At 43.5% G+C, this 18,164-nt stretch overlaps 1 protein-coding gene across 2 annotated transcripts in view; it reads left to right on the top strand.

The window, feature by feature from the left end:
* Positions 1–10,573: 10,573 nt before the first annotated feature.
* The window catches only part of LOC119954558 (CMP-N-acetylneuraminate-beta-galactosamide-alpha-2,3-sialyltransferase 4-like), a 131,759-nt gene continuing 124,168 nt past the window's right edge, over positions 10,574–18,164 (top strand). The window contains exon 1 of one of the 2 annotated variants that reach the window (XM_038779894.1): positions 10,574–10,710. The gene's annotated coding sequence lies outside the window, so the exon portion shown is untranslated. Of the gene's footprint in view, positions 10,711–15,476; positions 15,644–18,164 lie in introns of those variants that run through there. The other variant, XM_038779893.1, reaches the window with a different exon arrangement.

Below are 18,164 nucleotides of genomic sequence, written 5' to 3'. Positions count from 1 at the left end.
AGCAAACTCGATGGGCCGAGTGGCCTAGTTCTGTTCCTATGTCTTATCAACTTATGGTCTTATGGGATGAGGGACTTCAGTGACAAGGATTTTTGAATATGGGGGTGTTCTCTTTGCTAATGAGGAGGTTGAGAGGAGATTTGTAAGAGATATTCAAAATCATGGGAGTCACTGGAGTAGATCAAGAGAAACGGTTTCCATTCGGGGAGGGTCAAGAACCAGAGTGCAGTGATTCAAAGTGATTGGAAAAACAACTAAAGTCAACATGGGAAAAAGATTTTGGAATATAAATGTAATAATCGAGGAGACATGAAGGAGAAGGTTCACACAGATTTATTCTGAACTTAAAAGTAAAGCCACACCCTCAACATACAAAAGAAGTGCCCCAGCCCAGGAGTAACAGGACCTCGGCCTGGTCTGGGACGGCCTTTAAAGTGCTCAGCCATGAGTTCCTGGTGGGTAGGCCTCTGCCCGTGACCTAGGGAACCCATACTCCACCAGCCACAAGGGAGGTTCTTCATGAGGAAACAAATGATTAGGATCTGAAATGAATTGCCTGAGGACATGGTGGAGACAGATTCAATCATGGAATTGGACAATGGTGCAAAATGAGGAAGGTTCACCTGGTGACATGACAAGGGAGGGGCAATGGGACTAGCTGAGTTGCTCTTGCAGATTGGTTGCACATTTTAGATGGGCTGAATCCTCTCTCTCTCTGGTGTAGTCAGTCTATGCTTCTTTGCATGGCAATGGAGGGTTTTGCTATATCGGGAGGGAAATGAAGGTGAGAAGGCGTAACATCTAACTGAATGGTGGGGCAGGTTCGAAGGACTGAATGACACAATTCTGTTCAAGTGTTATTTTTGCTAGAGGCTCAATTTGAGGATGAATATTTGCAATTGCAGAAAAATTTTAAAAAACACAATGAGTTTAACCAGCACCGTCAGCATAAATAACACTCTAAACTGTACTTGAAATGAATATCACTTATTGTCACAAGTCAGCTTCAATGAAGTTACTGTGAAAAGCCCCTAGTCGCCACATTCCGGCACCTGTTTGGGGAGGCTGATACAGGAATTGAACCGTGCTCCTGGCCTGCCTTGGTCTGCTTTGAAAGCCAGCTCTTTAGCCCTGTGCTAAACTGTCGTATTCAATATTTTCCCCGCTTCTTGACTGTGATAGAGAAATTCAAACAGCATTCATTAGGTAAGCAAAACTGAACTTTATTTACGAATTAGAACTGACTGCTAGCAGTAATGGCTGAGACTTTTGAAGTCGGGAGGCAGTCAGTACAAACTGCTGAGTCCGTCCCAAGTCTGCGATATTACAGAAGAATAAGGCGATTTTTATACATTATAGGATCAAGATAATATGAATACAACTTGGTCAGGAATTTGATCGAAAGTAAAACATAAGTAATAATCGTTACAATGGCGTCACCTTGCTGACCTTTAGGGGAATGGAGTTTCATATCATTATCTTGTCTTTGCTTTAAGAAAGGGACAAATTTGTTTACGAACAGGAAGAGAACAGCTTGGTATTAATTGAGACTGCTTCTAGGTTCATGACGAACAAGCATTATCTAAAATGTCAGAGTCACCCAGTTCTCAGGTCATGTTGACCTCGGCTGTATCTGCGTATTTTGTATCTGTACCTTAGGTTTAAATTCAATTGTACCAAGAAGTCTTGCCTAGTTTTCCCATCATGCCATTATTTGCTTCACACAATACCGCACTCCCCCCTTTTGTCATATCATGACAACCAGCTAAATAGGTATATCCATGATTCGTTTGAAAATGCATTTACACAAGCAGGCAAGCAATCCTATCCCTAGTAGCATTAGTAGCAGTAGAATAAAGGCCTTAAAGATCCAGTCAAATAATCCATGACCCAACCACCCTAGCCAACCCGGCGGGTTATAGTCGTGAAATTCACTGCCAATTTCTTGAATTTGAGCAGCCTGTTTCTTAATATGGTCGGCCAGGTTAGTGATATTTTCAGAGCCATCTGGAATGTAAGTACAGCACTCTTGGCCTATGATAGCGCACGTTCCTCCCTGCGAGGCTAACAGATAATCCAAAGCCAGTCGATTTTGTAATGCCACGGTCCGGACAGCCACTAGCTCAGCTGAGACCTTGGCCAGTGCCTGTCCAATTTCCCTGGCTTCTGTTGCCGTTACGTTTGCCAGATGTTCCAATGCTGAAGCCATGTAGATCAGTTCGTTGGAAGCCTTGCCTGTTCCATACAAGGGAAACAATTCCATACAATTTTAGAAATTGTTCTTTTTGCTCGCGAGGGGGAGTGCTTAAGGGTGGGTAGGGGACGCATTTGGGGTACGACATATCCCAAAAAGCAGGATCCTGTCCAATCAATGGGGAGCCACGGATATGCTTTAGTGCCGCATATGAAATAGGTTCCATTGTAGGCTGTAAAATCATCAGATGATGTCATCCAGGGGATTATATTGGTAGGTTGTACCTACTTTGCCCCATTAACTTTCCTTTCCCTGATTTATTAAAACATATGGAACCTTGAACATTATATGAGTGGACAGTGAGGGAGGGTGGAGTCAGGGCATGATTATAGGTAGGTTGATACGAAGCTGAAAATTTAGTCATGTCATAGCCAGCAGATCTCCATATTTTCATATTCCCCCTATCTCCCCTGATGCCTGTTTGATTTTGTCATAAAATCCATTCAACTGTCTCTGCGGTATGAAAGGGGAGGGATTGGAGAGGTATTCCTTCCCTCGAATGGACGAGGATGTGGGTACAAACCCAACACTTACTTATGTTCAATTTTTCGGCGTAAAGATATGACATATGTAAATAGGTATTGGAAGGCAGGTCTCGTTTAGTTTGTTTTTTTTTACTACCGAGTGGCCATTAAGGCTAAGTAGTCCAGAAAGTCCAAAAATTATACTGAAGATCTTCATCCTGTGTTCTCGTCTGGGTTGGAGACTATCTTCTTGCAATCGGATAGATGTATCCAACTTGAACGTCCTTCAAGCTTGACCGAAGTTGGTGTCGTCAGTAGTACGAGGAAGGGTCCGCTCCAGCGTTGTCCTAGTTTCTTTCTGCCCCAGTTTTTTACCAACACGAGGTCTCTGGATTTGACCACTGGATATCGAGGGACGGCTGTCCCTGTCGTTACTGGTAGATGTACCTGTTTTACCTGTGAGTGAAGAAATTTCAAAGAAAGTGTTAATTGCATCAAATAGTTCTGCATTTGTTCCCCCATCACATGGAGGTCTACTCCCTCAAGGGGTTTTTCATGGGCATCCCAGGGAGTCCTCATTGACCGACCATAGACTATCTCTGCAGCTGACAGTCCGGTCCGCGAATGGGGAGTCACTCGCATGTGAAACAGTGCCAAGGGTAATACTTTTTGCCAATTTTACCCAGTTTCTTCAGTTAATTTAGATAATTATTCTTTTAAAGTCCCGTTGGCTCTTTCCAGAATTCCTGCTGCCTGCGGGTGATACGCGCAGTGCAGTTACTGTTTAATTACAAGTGCTTTGCACAGTTCAGTATTGAGCCGAGCTACAAAATGTGGTCCATTGTCTGAGCTCACCATTTTGGGTACCCCAAAACGAGGAATGACTTCCGTTAACAACAACTTCACTACTGTATGTGCCGTACAATTAGTGGTGGGGAATGCTTCAATCCATTTACTAAACACATCGACTATTACTAAACAATATTTATAGCACTGTGCTTTTGACAATTCGATAAAATCAAGCTGTATACAAGCAAAAGGATCATCTGGCAAGGGGGTGGTTCCCGGAGGGCATTTAATACCTTTACCTTTATTATGTTTCATGCAAATGACGCATCGATCCAGCCGCGTTTGCGCTGCTGTATTCAAATCTGGGTGCCACCAAGTTTTTAGGAGTAGCTGTACCATTCCCTCCTTGCCAAGATGGGTACAAGAATGCAAATAATCAACAAGTAATGGCAATAAAGAATTCGGAATACAAACTTGACCAACTGGAGTCAGCCAGAGGTCTCGTGTCAAGGAGTGCGAACACCTCATTGACTTCCATAGTGTTCGCTCAGAATCAGAGGCGTCCCTCTGCAAATTTTGAACTTCAGCTATCTCTGGCATACCGTCGTCCGTAATGCAGGTACCTGGTTTAGAGCCTGATTAGCCCCACTGGGAACAATTAAAGAGGTTGATGAAGCTGCAGTTTTAGCAGCTGAATCAGCACGGGCATTTCCTAATTGAACAGGAGTGTCACCCTTTGTGTGCGCAACACATATAATAATTGCCAATTGATGGGGAAGCTGAATAGCATCGAGGAGATTTTTAACCCAAAGTGCATTTTGAATGGGAGTTCTGGCAGAGGTGAGAAAACCTCGCTGTTGCCAGAGGCGGCCGAAATCATGGGGTCACGCCAAAGGCATACCTAGAATCAGTGTAAACATTAGTACTTTTGTCTGTGGCCAAAATACATGCTCGAGTAAGGGCGAATAGCTCGGCTTTTTGTGCAGAGACAGGGGTCTGGAAGGCTGCTGCTTCTTGCACGTCAGTGTCGGTTACCACGGCATATCCCGACTGTGGGACGCCAAATGGGGAAATGGAAGAACTGCCATCAACATAAAAAATTAGATCTGGATTATCAATAGGCCTGTCTGTTAAATCCGGGCGAGGTGCGGTAAGGAAGTGATTCCGAAGCAAACAATCGTGTGATGGGTCCGCAAGGTTATCGGGGGGCTGTTCGAGGAACACAGCAGGATTTAAGGTTGAACAATAATGAAAAGAGAGGTAGGGGTTTTGCAATAGTGAAACCTCAAAGCGGCTCAATCGCGCTTGAGTCAGATGCTGGGTTTGCTGAGACGTTAGGAGAGCCACGATAGTGTGTGAAGTATGCACTTGTACTGGTTGGTGAAGGGTTAGATTGGAGGCTGCCTGGGCTAACAAATGGACAGCAGTAAGAATTTGGGTGCAGGGAGGTAGACCACAAGCTACAGGATCTAATTTAGTAGAATAGTAGGCGACCGGACGACGCCGGTCACCGTGTTCTTGTGTAAGAACACCAGTGGCGCATTTATCAAGAACATTAACGTACAGCTGAAAAGGTCTGTCATACATAGGTCGTCCTAGCGCTGGGGCGGTAGCCAGGGCGTTTTTCAGAGTAATGAAAGATTGCTTTGCTGAATCAGGTAGTTCAAACTTAAGAGGAGCATTTTGAGAGGAGTACGGAGTTAATTCTTTAGTATATACAGTAACATTCGGAATCCATTGTCTGCAAAAGTTCACTAATCCTAAAAAGGCTCGCACCTGCTTGGGCGATGTAGGAAATGGGGTCTGCAATATAGGAGTCATGCATTCCTGAGTAAGCGAGCGATCAGTAGTACTTATTAGGACACCCAAAAATCTGACTTGTCGTTGACATTTATGAACTTTAGCGGGCGGGATCACATATCCCCATAAATGGAAACGGATGAGCAGCTAAAAGGTGTCACGCTGGTTAGCGATGAAATCAGGGCTGGCAAGGAGTAAGTCATCAACATATTGAATGATGGTGGAGCCACCAGGAGGTGCTAATGTCGCTAACTGGGAGTGACCAAATGCCATTCGGATGGTCTACCTATCTTAGGAACTGGAAGAATCGGGGTATTACAGGGCGATTGGCACGGTATCAAAATCCCCTGTTGAAGGAACGATTGAATCATGACCGAGACTCCTTCTTCAGCCTCGGGCCGCAAAGGGTACTGTGAAATTGAGGGCAAGGGCATATCAGGTTTGATTCTAATAACAACGGGAGGGACATTAGTGAGACCAACTTCGTGTTTGGAGGCTGCCCATAAATCTGCAGGTAGTTCAGGAGTCGTAGATTGGGTTGAATGATGATGGTGCAGTGTGCCAATGTGGACAAATGGGCGTTTAAAATATTCTAAAGTGCCTGCGGGTAGGGTTTGACTATTATTAGGAAAGGATCAGCTTGTCCTCTTAGTGCAGCTGCCAGAAATCCCAAGGACTTGGCACTGTAGCCTTCGTTGACAGAAAGGGTCACGTGGGGTGATACAAGTCTCGACTGACGCCATAGGTTGTGGGGTAAATCGACAAGAAAGGCAGACCCTTTTTTTGTCTTGGTAAATGCTCTCCAAATCGGGCGAGGTTACTGTATGATCGTAGCAAAGAGTGACATGTGGATTGGGAATATCTAAGGGAGGTGAAAAGTGTGAGGGATCAAAATCAATCGACCACCACTGTGGAGTAGTGAATAGGGGAAAGTTTCGAAGCTGGGCCTGCGGGATAGGTGATATAGTAATGCCGTTATCAAGGCTTGGGTCACTATATTCTCTCATCTGGACTCTATCGGGTGTTTTAAACAGTGGTACTCAGGGTTAACGTTAGCTGCCAGCATAGAACACAGAGCAATCAGGCGCAGGCACAGAAGTTATTAAATTCTGCAGCTGGTGACCTCGTATTTGAGACAGTTCTATAAACATACCATTATCAATGCACTGTATTACCGCTCCGAATTTGCAGTGTCTGTCTGTCTAATAAGGTCAGGTGTCGTTAGTTGTTGTACATCTTTACTGCGAGAAGGCTATGAGTGGGACATATTTCAGTCAATTTTCAATATTTGCTATTTAACCAGTTTTTTGGAACGAGACATTACTGGATGTTTATTATTTCTTTTTATTTCAAATGAACTGAACCACCGCCGAGTCTATCTGGACGGCCTGAAACGATCTGAAGTTATTTTAGACAAGAATCCATTGTTAAGTTCCTAACCGTAATCTTGTATTGACTTTGCTCCCCTTTTTTCATTTTGGGAGATTTGTCATCCTCAGATATTCCTGAACAAAAACTAATGGAGTGTTTTAGCCCCTTTCTGATCAAGGTGGATAGCCTAACTTGGTTCTTTTCCCATATGAAAAATGAAATGAAAAATGCGCATTCCGTTTTCAAGACCTGTCAATTCTATTCCCAATTTTAATTCTTTATCCTGCCAGCTGGCTAACAAGGAGGCATCCTTCAATTTTGGACAATATTCCCTCCATAGAGCAACTAACATTTTAGCAGTTGACCCCCTATTATTTTCCTAAATCACTTGTTGAGCTTCTATTACTGTTGATAGGTCTTTAGTTGTTCACACAGCGTTTGCAGTACGCTGTCATTTTAAAAAGTTGTATCTAAAGTTTTACCCATTGCACACTTTGTCTGATGCCAGATGGTCCTTCCGATTACAATTTTAACAATTGATTAAGGAAATTACGTGTGTGATGTTTTATGTCAGGGTCCGCACGCATTTTGCCCTGTTTATGTGTTATTAAGCAGAGTTATCCACATCTGCAGGAGATTATAATTTAAATCACGGAGTAATCGCACTCCGTACAAACCAATTAACAGCTCGAAGGTGACACTGTAAAGATTCTATGTCACCCGCCTTACAAAGTTAACGGGAACCTTTTATCGCGAAGGTTTCAGGTAATAACAAGGACCATGTTGGCATCGATATCTCTTTACCTCTTTCAAATCATCACAGCTTGAAACATAATTTTTAAAGTCAAAGTCTGAAAAATGAAATATGAATTCTTTCCCTCTCTCTTATCTCTCTCTCTCCCTCTCTATGTAACTCTATCTGTCTTTGGAACTCTTGTTGCTCTTTCTCTTTATCTGCCTACCTCGCCATCTCTGCCTCTCCCTGACTCGCTCTCTTTCGCTATCTCTAACAGTTCCTGTCTCTTGTCGCTGGCTCTCTCTCTCTCCTTCAATCTCTTCCTCTGTCTCTCTTTCTCTCTCTTGGATTCAGCCCTTGTCCTTGCCGACAAATTTTGAACAAAAATTTTTCATTCTCTTTCGAAAACTCTATCTGTGTTATTCCATTTAAGTCAATTTGCACTGATTAATCTTAGAGGCATTAGCTGTTCTCTGAGATGTATTTCTTTGTTTGTCAATTCAGAAAAGACCAACTGTCTGCTGAAATGGTTAATGTTTCCTGCAGAATCTAAGGGGCGGAGAACTTGGCGTGATGCCATTTACATCTTTTCACGCAATCTAAAAACTTATTCATATTTCAATTACTCTTATTCGTAAAGTTACTTTCTTTTAAACTGATATAGTGTGAACTGAACAACTTTGGGAACATTTGCAAGAGGAAATATGAATGTTTTGCCATTAGTTTTAAAACAATTTGAGTACTCATTTTGTTGTCCTTTAGAAGAACCACTTGTTATCATAATAAGGCCAGTACAACATTCCAAGCAGTAGTCAGTTTACATTATCTGATGTACTAAATTTCGTTCAAAAACAATGTTAAAATCCAGTCATTATTCCCAGCATGTTTCTAAATTGGAAACTCATTAACTTCACTTCTATAATTCCCTTATTGTGGATCTTTTAATCAACATCTTTTAGTCAATTATCATGTTTTCCGTAGAGAAGTGTTGTTCGATATTTACGGCTTGCATCTGTGACCGAGTGTGTGTCGCTAAGGGGGCTACGTTAGCGAGAGTTTCATTGGTAATGGGATCAGAAGTGGGAGTCAGGATTTGGGAAAGTGGAATTGTAGGATTGGGGAGCGCAAAATGAGGGTGGGGTCCAGGGTTCAAATTCTCCTTGTCTTCCGTATCGCTTGAATAGGGGAACATCGGCATGCCAGAGCAACTGGGAGGATCCTCCTTTCCTATAATCTGATTGGCCAGTCCTACTTTTCTGGTAACAGGAGATTTGTTATTGCCAGATTGCTTTTTTAGTGTTTTGACTGTTTTCTATCCCAAAGCTCACATTACAATTTTAAAGTCTTCCAATCTTTCAATTTACTGTTCACACACTCATTAATATCTCTTTTGCGGGCGTTATCTCTCCAACTCATTGTGATTGTTCGTTGCGTTAAGTGGACTTTTTTTTTCCACTGTAAAATTAAACAATTTGAAACCGGCATTTTTTTTTCCAGATTGCTTTTTTTTCTTTATCAATGCTATTGTCAAAGTTCCAAGATCCCTGTGTAACCTAGTGGCCAGATATCGTTACCTAATTTATTGTTTAAAGCAGCGCTGCAGACAGTCTTCGAATATTACGTTCTTGAGAAGGGGTTTCTAAACACATGTAAAATAGAGGGGAATTGCCGCTAGTTTTATCTAAAGTTTGTCCCATAATGTCAGTAAAAATGTGCCCCTGGCAAAAAATGTTCAAAACAATTTCTGGTACCAAATCAAATTGGAGGGTCCTTGACCCCAAAAATTTACTGACAGGGTCCCTGACCCCAAAAAATTACTGAGAGGGTCCCTGACACCAAAAAATTACTCAGAGGGTCCCTGACCCCAAAACATTACTGAGAGGGTCCCTGACCCCAAAACTTATTGACAGCCTGTATAAATCTGATGCGGATGAAAAACGAGATCAAAAAGGTCCCTGACCTGCGACTAATTACACAAAAAAATGTACTCACAGTCAAATTTAGATTCGAGAATCGTCACCTGTTTAGTTACTTCCGTCAGGGATGCGGGGTCGCAGCACAGATCCGAGAGAGAGAGAGACCAAGGTCAATCTTACCTTGTGCCGGCGTCTAGCTCTGTACTCCGGTCATGGCTTTGATCACTTTTTCTCAGTCCCTCATGGAAGCTCACTTCAGGATATTGGATTTTTTTCTCGCAGCGCCAAATGTCGTATTCAATATTTTCCCCGCTTCTTGACTGTGATAGAGAAATTCAAACAGCATTCATTAGGTAAGCAAAACTGAACTTTATTTACGAATTAGAACTGACTGCTAGCAGTAATGGCTGAGACTTTTGAAGTCGGGAGGCAGTCAGTACAAACTGCTGAGTCTGTCCCAAGTCTGCAATATTACAGAAGAATAAGGCGATTTTTATACATTATAGGATCAAGATAACATGAATACAACTTGGTCAGGAATTTGATCGAAAATAAAACATAAGTAACAATCGTTACAATGGCGTCACCTTGCTGACCTTTAGGGGAATGGAGTTTCATATCATTATCTTGTCTTTGTTTTAAGAAAGGGACAAATTTGTTTACGAACAGGAAGAGACAGTTTTTCAGCTTGGTATTTATTGACACTGCTTCTAGGTTCATGACGAACAAGCATTATCTAGAATGTCAGAGTCACCCAGTTCTCAGGTCATGTTGACCTCGGCTGTCTCTGTGTATTTTGTATCTGTGCGTCAGGTTTAAATTTGATTGTACCAAGAAGACTTGACTAGTTTTCCCATCATGCCATTATTTGCTTCACACAATACCGCAAAACCAGCCCTTAACTAAATAACGTCAGTTATTTGGAAACAGAGTGACATTCAGAAAGTTTCCTCTCTGGGAGTTGCCCTTCGAGAGATACAGTTGGCAACATTTTATTCAATTTTTGAGAAGAGATATTCGGAATTTGTGGTCCTGTTGACAACTGATTTCAATAAAAAAGTTTTCAGTTGAGTCATAAAGTGAAGCAATGTTCTCAGATTGGTGAACAGCTTTTGAAAATTCCTCACCAGCCCCCAACCCTGTGAGGTGGAGCAACAGGAACAATGGGAATCAATGAGAACACACGGATATAAACCTAGGTGCTGGGAGCTGAGTGAAGCTGACAGTCTGTCTGTGGGTGTGAAGGAACCTGTTTTGGTGACTCGGATTCTTCAGTAACGAGGTGAGGTTATCTTCAATAAAGTGGCACAAACACCAGCACAAATGCTCAAAAGACAAAGTTTCACTCGTTTGGAATGACAACCCTCATCCTTGAATAAGGTAAGACACAGTATTAAGTTAATGAGAGAGCTTAGAAAAATGCAAGAAAAGTGGATCCACCGAACCCGCACATCTTTGGACTGTGGGAGGAAACCGGAGCACCCGGAGGAAACCCACGCACACACGGGGAGGACGTGCAGACTCCGCACAGACAGTGACCCAGCCGGGAATCAAACCTGAGACCCTGGAGCTGTAAAGCATTTATGCTAACCACCATGCTACTGTGCTGCCCCAATATTGAGGGTATTAGGCGGGAACCTTCAAAAGTTGATTGGGGTTGCCTATTTGCAGGCAAGGAGACAGGTGGTAAGTGAGAATCTTTCAAAAAGGTGTTAACTAGGGTTCAAGGTGAGCACATTCTCTTAGGGTGAAGGGTAAGGCTCTTAGGAGGAGGGAACCCTGGATGGCTCGGGATATTGAAGCCATGGTCAAAAGTAAGAAGGAGGCATATGACATGCATAGGCAGCTGGATCAAGTAGATCTCTTGAAGAGTATAGGGCTTGTCGGAGTAGAGTTAAGAGAGAAATTAGGAGCGCAAAAAGGGGACATGAGATTGTCTTGGCAGATAAAGCGAAGGAAAATCCAAAGAGCTTTTACAGATACATAAAGGGTAAAAGGGTAGGGCCTCTTATGGATAAACAAGGTCATCTGTGTGCAGATCCACAAGGGATGGGAGGGGTCCTAAATGAATATTTATTGTTAGTATTTACAGTTGAGAAGGGCACAAATGTTTGGGAAATTGGGGAAATAAAAAGTGATGTCTTGAGGGGTGTACATAGAATCATAGAATTTGCAGTGCAGAAGGAGGCCATTCCACCCATCGAGTCAGCACCAATCCCTTGGAAAGAGCACCCTACTTAAGCCCACGCCTCCACCCTATCCCCGTAACCCAGTGACTCCATCGAACCTTTTTGGACACTAAGGACAATTTATCATGGCCAATCCACCTAACCTGCACATCTTTGGACTGTGGGAGGAAACCGGAGCACCCGGAGTAAACCCACACACACACACACAGATCGTGCAGACTCCACACAGACAGTGACCCAAGCCAGAAATTGAGCCTGGGACCCTGGATCTGTGAAGCAACTGTGCTAACCACTATGCTACTGTGCTGCCCTGTACATATCACAGAGAAGGAGGTGCTGGAGGTATTAAAGCGCATCAAGATGAATAAATAAAACAGGACCTGATGAAATGTATCCCAGGACGTTGTGGGAAGCTCGGGAGGAAATTGTCGGACCACTAACTGAGATATTTGAATCATCGACAGCCACAGGAAAGGTGCCTGAATATTGGAGGGTAGCAAATGTTGCGCCCTTGTTTAAGAAGGGCTGTAGGGATGTGCCTGGGAACTACAGACCGGTTAGCCTTACTTCTGTAGTGGGTAGTCTGTTAGAACGTATTCTGAGGGACAGGATCTACAGGCATTTAGACAGACAAGGGTTAATTCGGGAAAGTCAGCATGGCTTTGTGAGGGGAAAGTTATGTCTCACAAATTTGATTGAGTTTTTTGAAAGGATAACCACGATGGTAGATGAGGGCAGTGCAGTTGACGTTGTCGACATGGACTTCAGCAAGGCATTTGACAAGGTACCGCATGGTAGGCCATTGCAAAAGGTTAAACCTCACGAAATCCAGGGTGAGGTAGCCAATTGGATACAAAATTGGCTTGGCGACCGAAGCCAAAGGGTGGTTGAGGATGGTTGTTTTTCAGACTGGAGGCCGATGACCAGCAGTGTGCCTCAGGGATCAGTGCTAGGTCCACTGTTATTTGTTATACATATTAATGATTTGGGTGAGAATGTAGGAGGCATGGTTAGAAAGTTTGCAGGTGACACCATGACTGGTGGCATATCTGATAGTGAAGAAGGTTATATAAGATTGCACGGGATCTTGACCAATTGAGCCAGTGGGCCGATAAATGGCAGATGGCATTTAATTTGGGTAAATGTGAGGTGATACATTTTGGTAGATCAAATCAGGGCAGGACCTACTCAGTTAATGGTAGGGAGCTGGAGACAGTTACAGAACAAAGAAATCTAGGGGTACAGGGGTGCTATGTCTTTTCGTCCGACGTCATTTCGTCCAACGACACTTCGTCCACGTCTTTTGGTCCAATGTCTTTTTGTCCGCTCGTCTTTTGGTCCAACGTCATTTTGTCCGGTGATTTTTATCGTCAAAGAATTTTTGTGACTTTTTACGTGTTTTTGTCGGATGATTTTCTTGGTCAAAGAATTTTTGTGACTTTTTGAGTGTTTTTGTCGAATGATTTTTTTTGTCAAAGAATTTTTGTGACTTTTTACGTGTTTTTGTCGGATGATTTTTTTTGTCAAAGACTTTTTTAGTAGCATAGTAATTTAGCATGACCAAACTTGCTTAGTAGCACTCCACTCCACTTTAACTTTTGTAAATAGAAATCTTCTCAAATGCACATAATATACAATAAAAGGATCTTTATTACCAGCCTCTTTCCTTTAACGAGCCTCGTTAAAGGATAGTTATTATCGTTCTCTCCCCTTTAACGAGCCTCGTTAAAGGATAGATATTATCGGTCTCTTTCCTAATCCCGAATTCGCCCATCCAGAAATGGCAAAGTTCAGGGAAGGGCTAATAATAGGCAAAAAGGCTCAAATTCTTCGGGGAGATCAGTCGACGTCATGTACGCGATACAAGAAAATAACTGAACGCCTCAAAAGATTGGTCGTTGAATATGTTCCTACAGCGAAAATTGATTTCTTGAGGAATGTTGCTCACAAGTTACATCAATTTTAAGTAATTTCGGGAATTCATCCTTAGTAAACTTTGAGATCTTTTTAAATGCATTTTTAGATTTTTTAACTTTTTAACTGCATTTTTCAGCTTGCATTTTACTTGCATTTCATCAATTACTTGCATTTTAGCAATTAAATTCACTTGCTGTATTGTGCCTGCTTTCTATCAATTAAATGCTTTTATACGGAGTTGATTTGTAATTGGTTAATTGGACGAAGTGACGTTGGACCAAAAGACGGGCGGACAAAAAGACGTTGGACCAAAAGACGTGGACGAAGTGTCGTTGGACGAAATGACGTCGGACGAAAAGACGCGACACGGGGTACAGGTTCATAGCTCCTTGAAGGTGGAGTCGCAGGTGGACAGGGTGGTGAAGAAGGCATTCGGCGTGCTAGGTTTTATTGGTCAGAATATTGAATACAGGAGTTGGGACATCTTGTTGAAGTTGTACAAGACATTAATAAGACCACACCTGGAATACTGTGTTCACCCTATTATAGGAAGGATATTGTTAAACTAGAAAGAGTGCAGAAGAGATTTACGAGGATGCTACCAGGACTTGATGGTCTGAGTTATAAGGAGAGGCTGGATAGGCTGGGACTTTTTTCCCTGGAGCATAGGAGGCTGCAGGGTGATCTTATAGAGATCTATAAAATAAGGAGGAGCATAGATAAAGTCAACATCTTTTCCCAAAGGTTGAGGAGTCTAGAACTAGATGGCATAGGTTTAACGTGAGATGGGAAAGATACAAAAGAGACCAGAGGGGAAATTGTTTCACACAAAGTGTGGTGAGCATCTGGAACGGGCTGCCAGAGGCAGTGGTAGAGGTGGGGACAATTTTTTCCTTTAAAAACAGACAGTTACATTGGCATGGTTGGTATAGAGGGATATGGGCCAAATGCGGGCAAGTGGGACTGGCTGAGTGATAAAAGCTGGGCAGTATGGACAAGCTGGGCCAAAGGGCCTGTTTCCATGCTGTAAACATCTATGACCTGATGATTCTATACATGAGAAAAAGATTTTGGAATATAAATGTAGTAATCCAGGAGCCACAAAGGGGAAGGTTCAAACAGATTTATTTTGAACTCAGAAGCAAATCCACACCCGCAGCGTAAAACACAAGTACAGCAGCCTGGGACGAACAGGACCCCGGTCTGGTCTGGGACTGCCTGTAGAGTGGTCAGCATTGAGTTCCAGCTGGGTGGGCCTCCGCCCGTTACCATGGGAACCCATACTCCATCAGCCACACAGGGAGATTCCTCGTGAGGGTTATCACAAAAAACAAGTGATTAGGATCTGAAATTAACTGCCTGAGGATGTGGTGGCAGCAGGTAATTGGGCAAAATGGGAAAGGTTCGCCTGGTGACATGACAAGGGAGGGGCAATGGGACTAGCTGAGTTGCTCGTGCAGATTGGTTGCACATGTCCGATGGGCCGAATGCTCTCTCTCTCTGTTGTATTGCCAATCTATGATTCTTTGTAAGGCAATCGAGCAATTTGTTCCAAATGGGGGCAAATGAAGGTGAGGAGCCAAAACATCTAACTGAATTTTTTGTTGCTGGAGGCTCAATTTGATGATGAGAGTGTTCATTTGCAGAAAAATTTAAAAAAACAATGAGTTTAACCAGTACCTTCAGTGTTGAGAAATGTATCAGTGAGGAATTAAGAAATAATACAGTAAACTGTACTTCAGTTATTTGGAAACATAGTGACATTCAGAAAGTTTCCCCGATGGGAGTTGCCCTTCGAGAGATACAGTTGGCAACATTTTATTCAATTTTTGAGAAAAGACATTTGGAATTTGCGGTCCGGTTGACAACTGAGTTCAATAACAAAAATCTTTCAATTTGAGTCATAAAGTGAAGAAATGTTCTCAGATTGGTGAACAGCTTTTGAAAATTCCTCACCACCCCCAACTCTGTGAGGTGGAGCAACAGGAACAATGAGAAACAATGAGAACACACAGACTAAACCTAGGTGCTGGGAGCTGAGTGAAGCTGACAGTCTGTCTGTGGGTGTGAAGGAACCTGTTTTGGTGACTCGGATTCTTCAGTAACGAGGTGGGGTTATCTTCAATAAAGTGGCACAAGCACCAGCACAAATGCTCAAAAGACAAAGTTTCACTCGTTTGGTATGACAACCCTCGTCCTTGAATAAGGTAAGGCACAGTATTAAGTTAACAAAGGATTGCTCAAAAATATGCAAGAAAAGTGAAAACCATGTGGACTGACAGCTGTGAAAATACAAAAGGAGGAATAACAGCCACAATAAAATTCCAGAAGCGGCTGTAAGGCTAACAGTTAAAATTGTCAGAAATATATTCAGAGGGAAAGTACAGTCGAGGTTGTTGAGGAACTTTAAAGACAGACGCGCATAATATTGGAATCAACAATGTGCAAATGACAGACTTTGTAGCTGAGAGATTTTGCTTCAGACAAAGAGGGTAAAATACGAGAGAAGCAAGAAAAACTATTAAAGAAATTCATCAGCAACATATTCAGAGAGTTGGTCGTGAGAAAAGTGAAGATTTTTGTGCTTGAAACAGTGAAATGTGGTAATTACCCTGTGGACAATAAACTGTTCTTGAAGTCTGTGATCATGAAGATAATTGTGCATGTCGGAGCTTTACAGAGAGTGCTGCGATTGAGTAAATCAGAGAGAGAGAGAGGAATGAGATACTGGTCGGGGTTCTCCATTTGGGATATTATCCCTGTTTAGCACAGGCCTAAATCGCTGGCTTTGAAAGCAGACCAAGCAGGCCAGCAGCACGGTTCGATTCCCGTAACAGCCTCCCCGAACAGGCGCCGGAATGTGGCGACTAGGGGCTTTTCACAGTAACTTCATTTGAAGCCTGCTCGTGACAATAATTTTCAATAAATGAAAATTTATTAAATGACAATAAATGAATTTTCATTTCATTTCATTTCATCCTGCCGCGACTGAATAGCGTGCGGTTCATGTTCCCATTCAGGGCTCTATTCAGGAAGCGAGGCAGGAGAAGCAAATGGGCCAGCAATCTGCCCATGTGAATTCACTGCAATTCCCATGTCCACTGGCGTCAGATTTGCTGGGGCCGGAATTCGAGCTGGAGAGCCTGACAGTTAACGCTGCTTATTAGCACTCCATTTCGCAAATGATGATGGCTCCATGGAGACATGAGCCATGCTTTCTGGAAAGTGAGCTGGACAGGATGCTCGGCACAGTGGAGGGGCACTCTCTTCCACAGGGTGGGCTGCAGACTGCAGCTAGCTTTAGTTAACAGCGCCTGGGAGGTGGCAGAGGCAGTCAGTGTTGCCAGTGCCTCACGAGGAGAACTGGAATCCAGTGCTGCAAAAAGATGAATGACCTCCTCAGGGCAGCTCGGCTGCATCAGCATCTCTACGGCCCTGGCATCATACCCGTCCCTCACTCTTCACTCCCCAATCCCCGAGAGGCCAACAATACCCACCTTCTTGCATTTCCCTTGCAACCCACGCTCCAACAAATCCCAACACATGTATTGCCCTCTTTGACCAGGAGCCATACACACACATGCCATCAGCTACAGACCTCCTGTAGAACTCACCTCCCAGCATGCTACCATAGCCCTTCTGTATCCCCGAGAACAAGGTGGCCCATAGCAGACAAAAGTGGTAGACGAGCGGAGGGGTCATTCCTGACCTGCGTGTTCAAACCCCTGCAGAGGAGAGGGAATGCAGTGAGCGGGCAATGCCAAGGAAAGAGCCGTGGCAGACATGGAGGTTGGCAGGCAACAACAAATGAGAGCCCAACGCAACACTGATGTCCCTCTAGCAAGTGAGTCATCCCCTCCAACAAATCATTTCAACTCAACAGCCCACTTGTCTTCTGGTCTTGCATGATCACCAACCAATGAGACCGGATGTCTGGGTCACTGCCCCCCAGCCACATCCCCAGCAGACACCAGAGCACCAGTCCAGCGAAGGCACTGACTTCTCGTCATTGCTGTCAATTAAACCTCCACCATCGCAGAGGTTATCTTCTGGTGCACACTTCACAAGCTCTGCAGTACACCAGGTGGAGTCAGGGACTCTCGAGGGAGCGGGCATTCGGAGGGCTGCCTGATCCAAGGGAACAGCTGAAGTCCAGAGAGGTGTTGTGCCGATGAAAAGTATGATCCCATCATTGTGCAGATGCATAGAGCCAGGATTTACAGAAAGGGCTGTCAGCAACTTTCCACGTACAGGTGTAGCAGGAGCAGCATGGCAGCACAGTGGTTAGCACTGCTGCATCACAGCATCAGGGACCTGGGTTCAATTCTGTATTTGGGTGACTGTGTAGAGTTTATACTTTCTCCCTGTGTTCCGTGAATTTCCTTTGGGTGCTCCGGTTTCCTCCCACTTCCAAACATGATGTCCCTGTAGCAAGTGAGTCATCCCCTCCAACAGGTTAGGTTGGCCATGTTAAATTGGTCCGTAGTGTCCATAGATCTGCATGTTAGGTGGATTTTATACACATATTGGAACAAGCCAAGAGGAATCAGTGAGATTGAGCCCAATTGGAGAAGCTTTTATGAAGAATCAGCTTTAAGGATGATTGTGAAAATGAAAGAGGTTTGTTGATCGGATCTAGAATTTCTACATTTTGATAACTAGTTGGAGTATTTGAGGGAGAGACTTCAAAGAGATCAATACGGTAGAACATAGAACAATGAACATACA

The sequence above is a fragment of the Scyliorhinus canicula genome, chromosome 19, assembly GCF_902713615.1.
Source record: "Scyliorhinus canicula chromosome 19, sScyCan1.1, whole genome shotgun sequence".
Lineage (NCBI taxonomy): Eukaryota > Metazoa > Chordata > Chondrichthyes > Carcharhiniformes > Scyliorhinidae > Scyliorhinus > Scyliorhinus canicula.
Note: the sequence above shows the minus strand (reverse complement) of the source record. Positions and strands in the feature narration are given on the sequence as shown.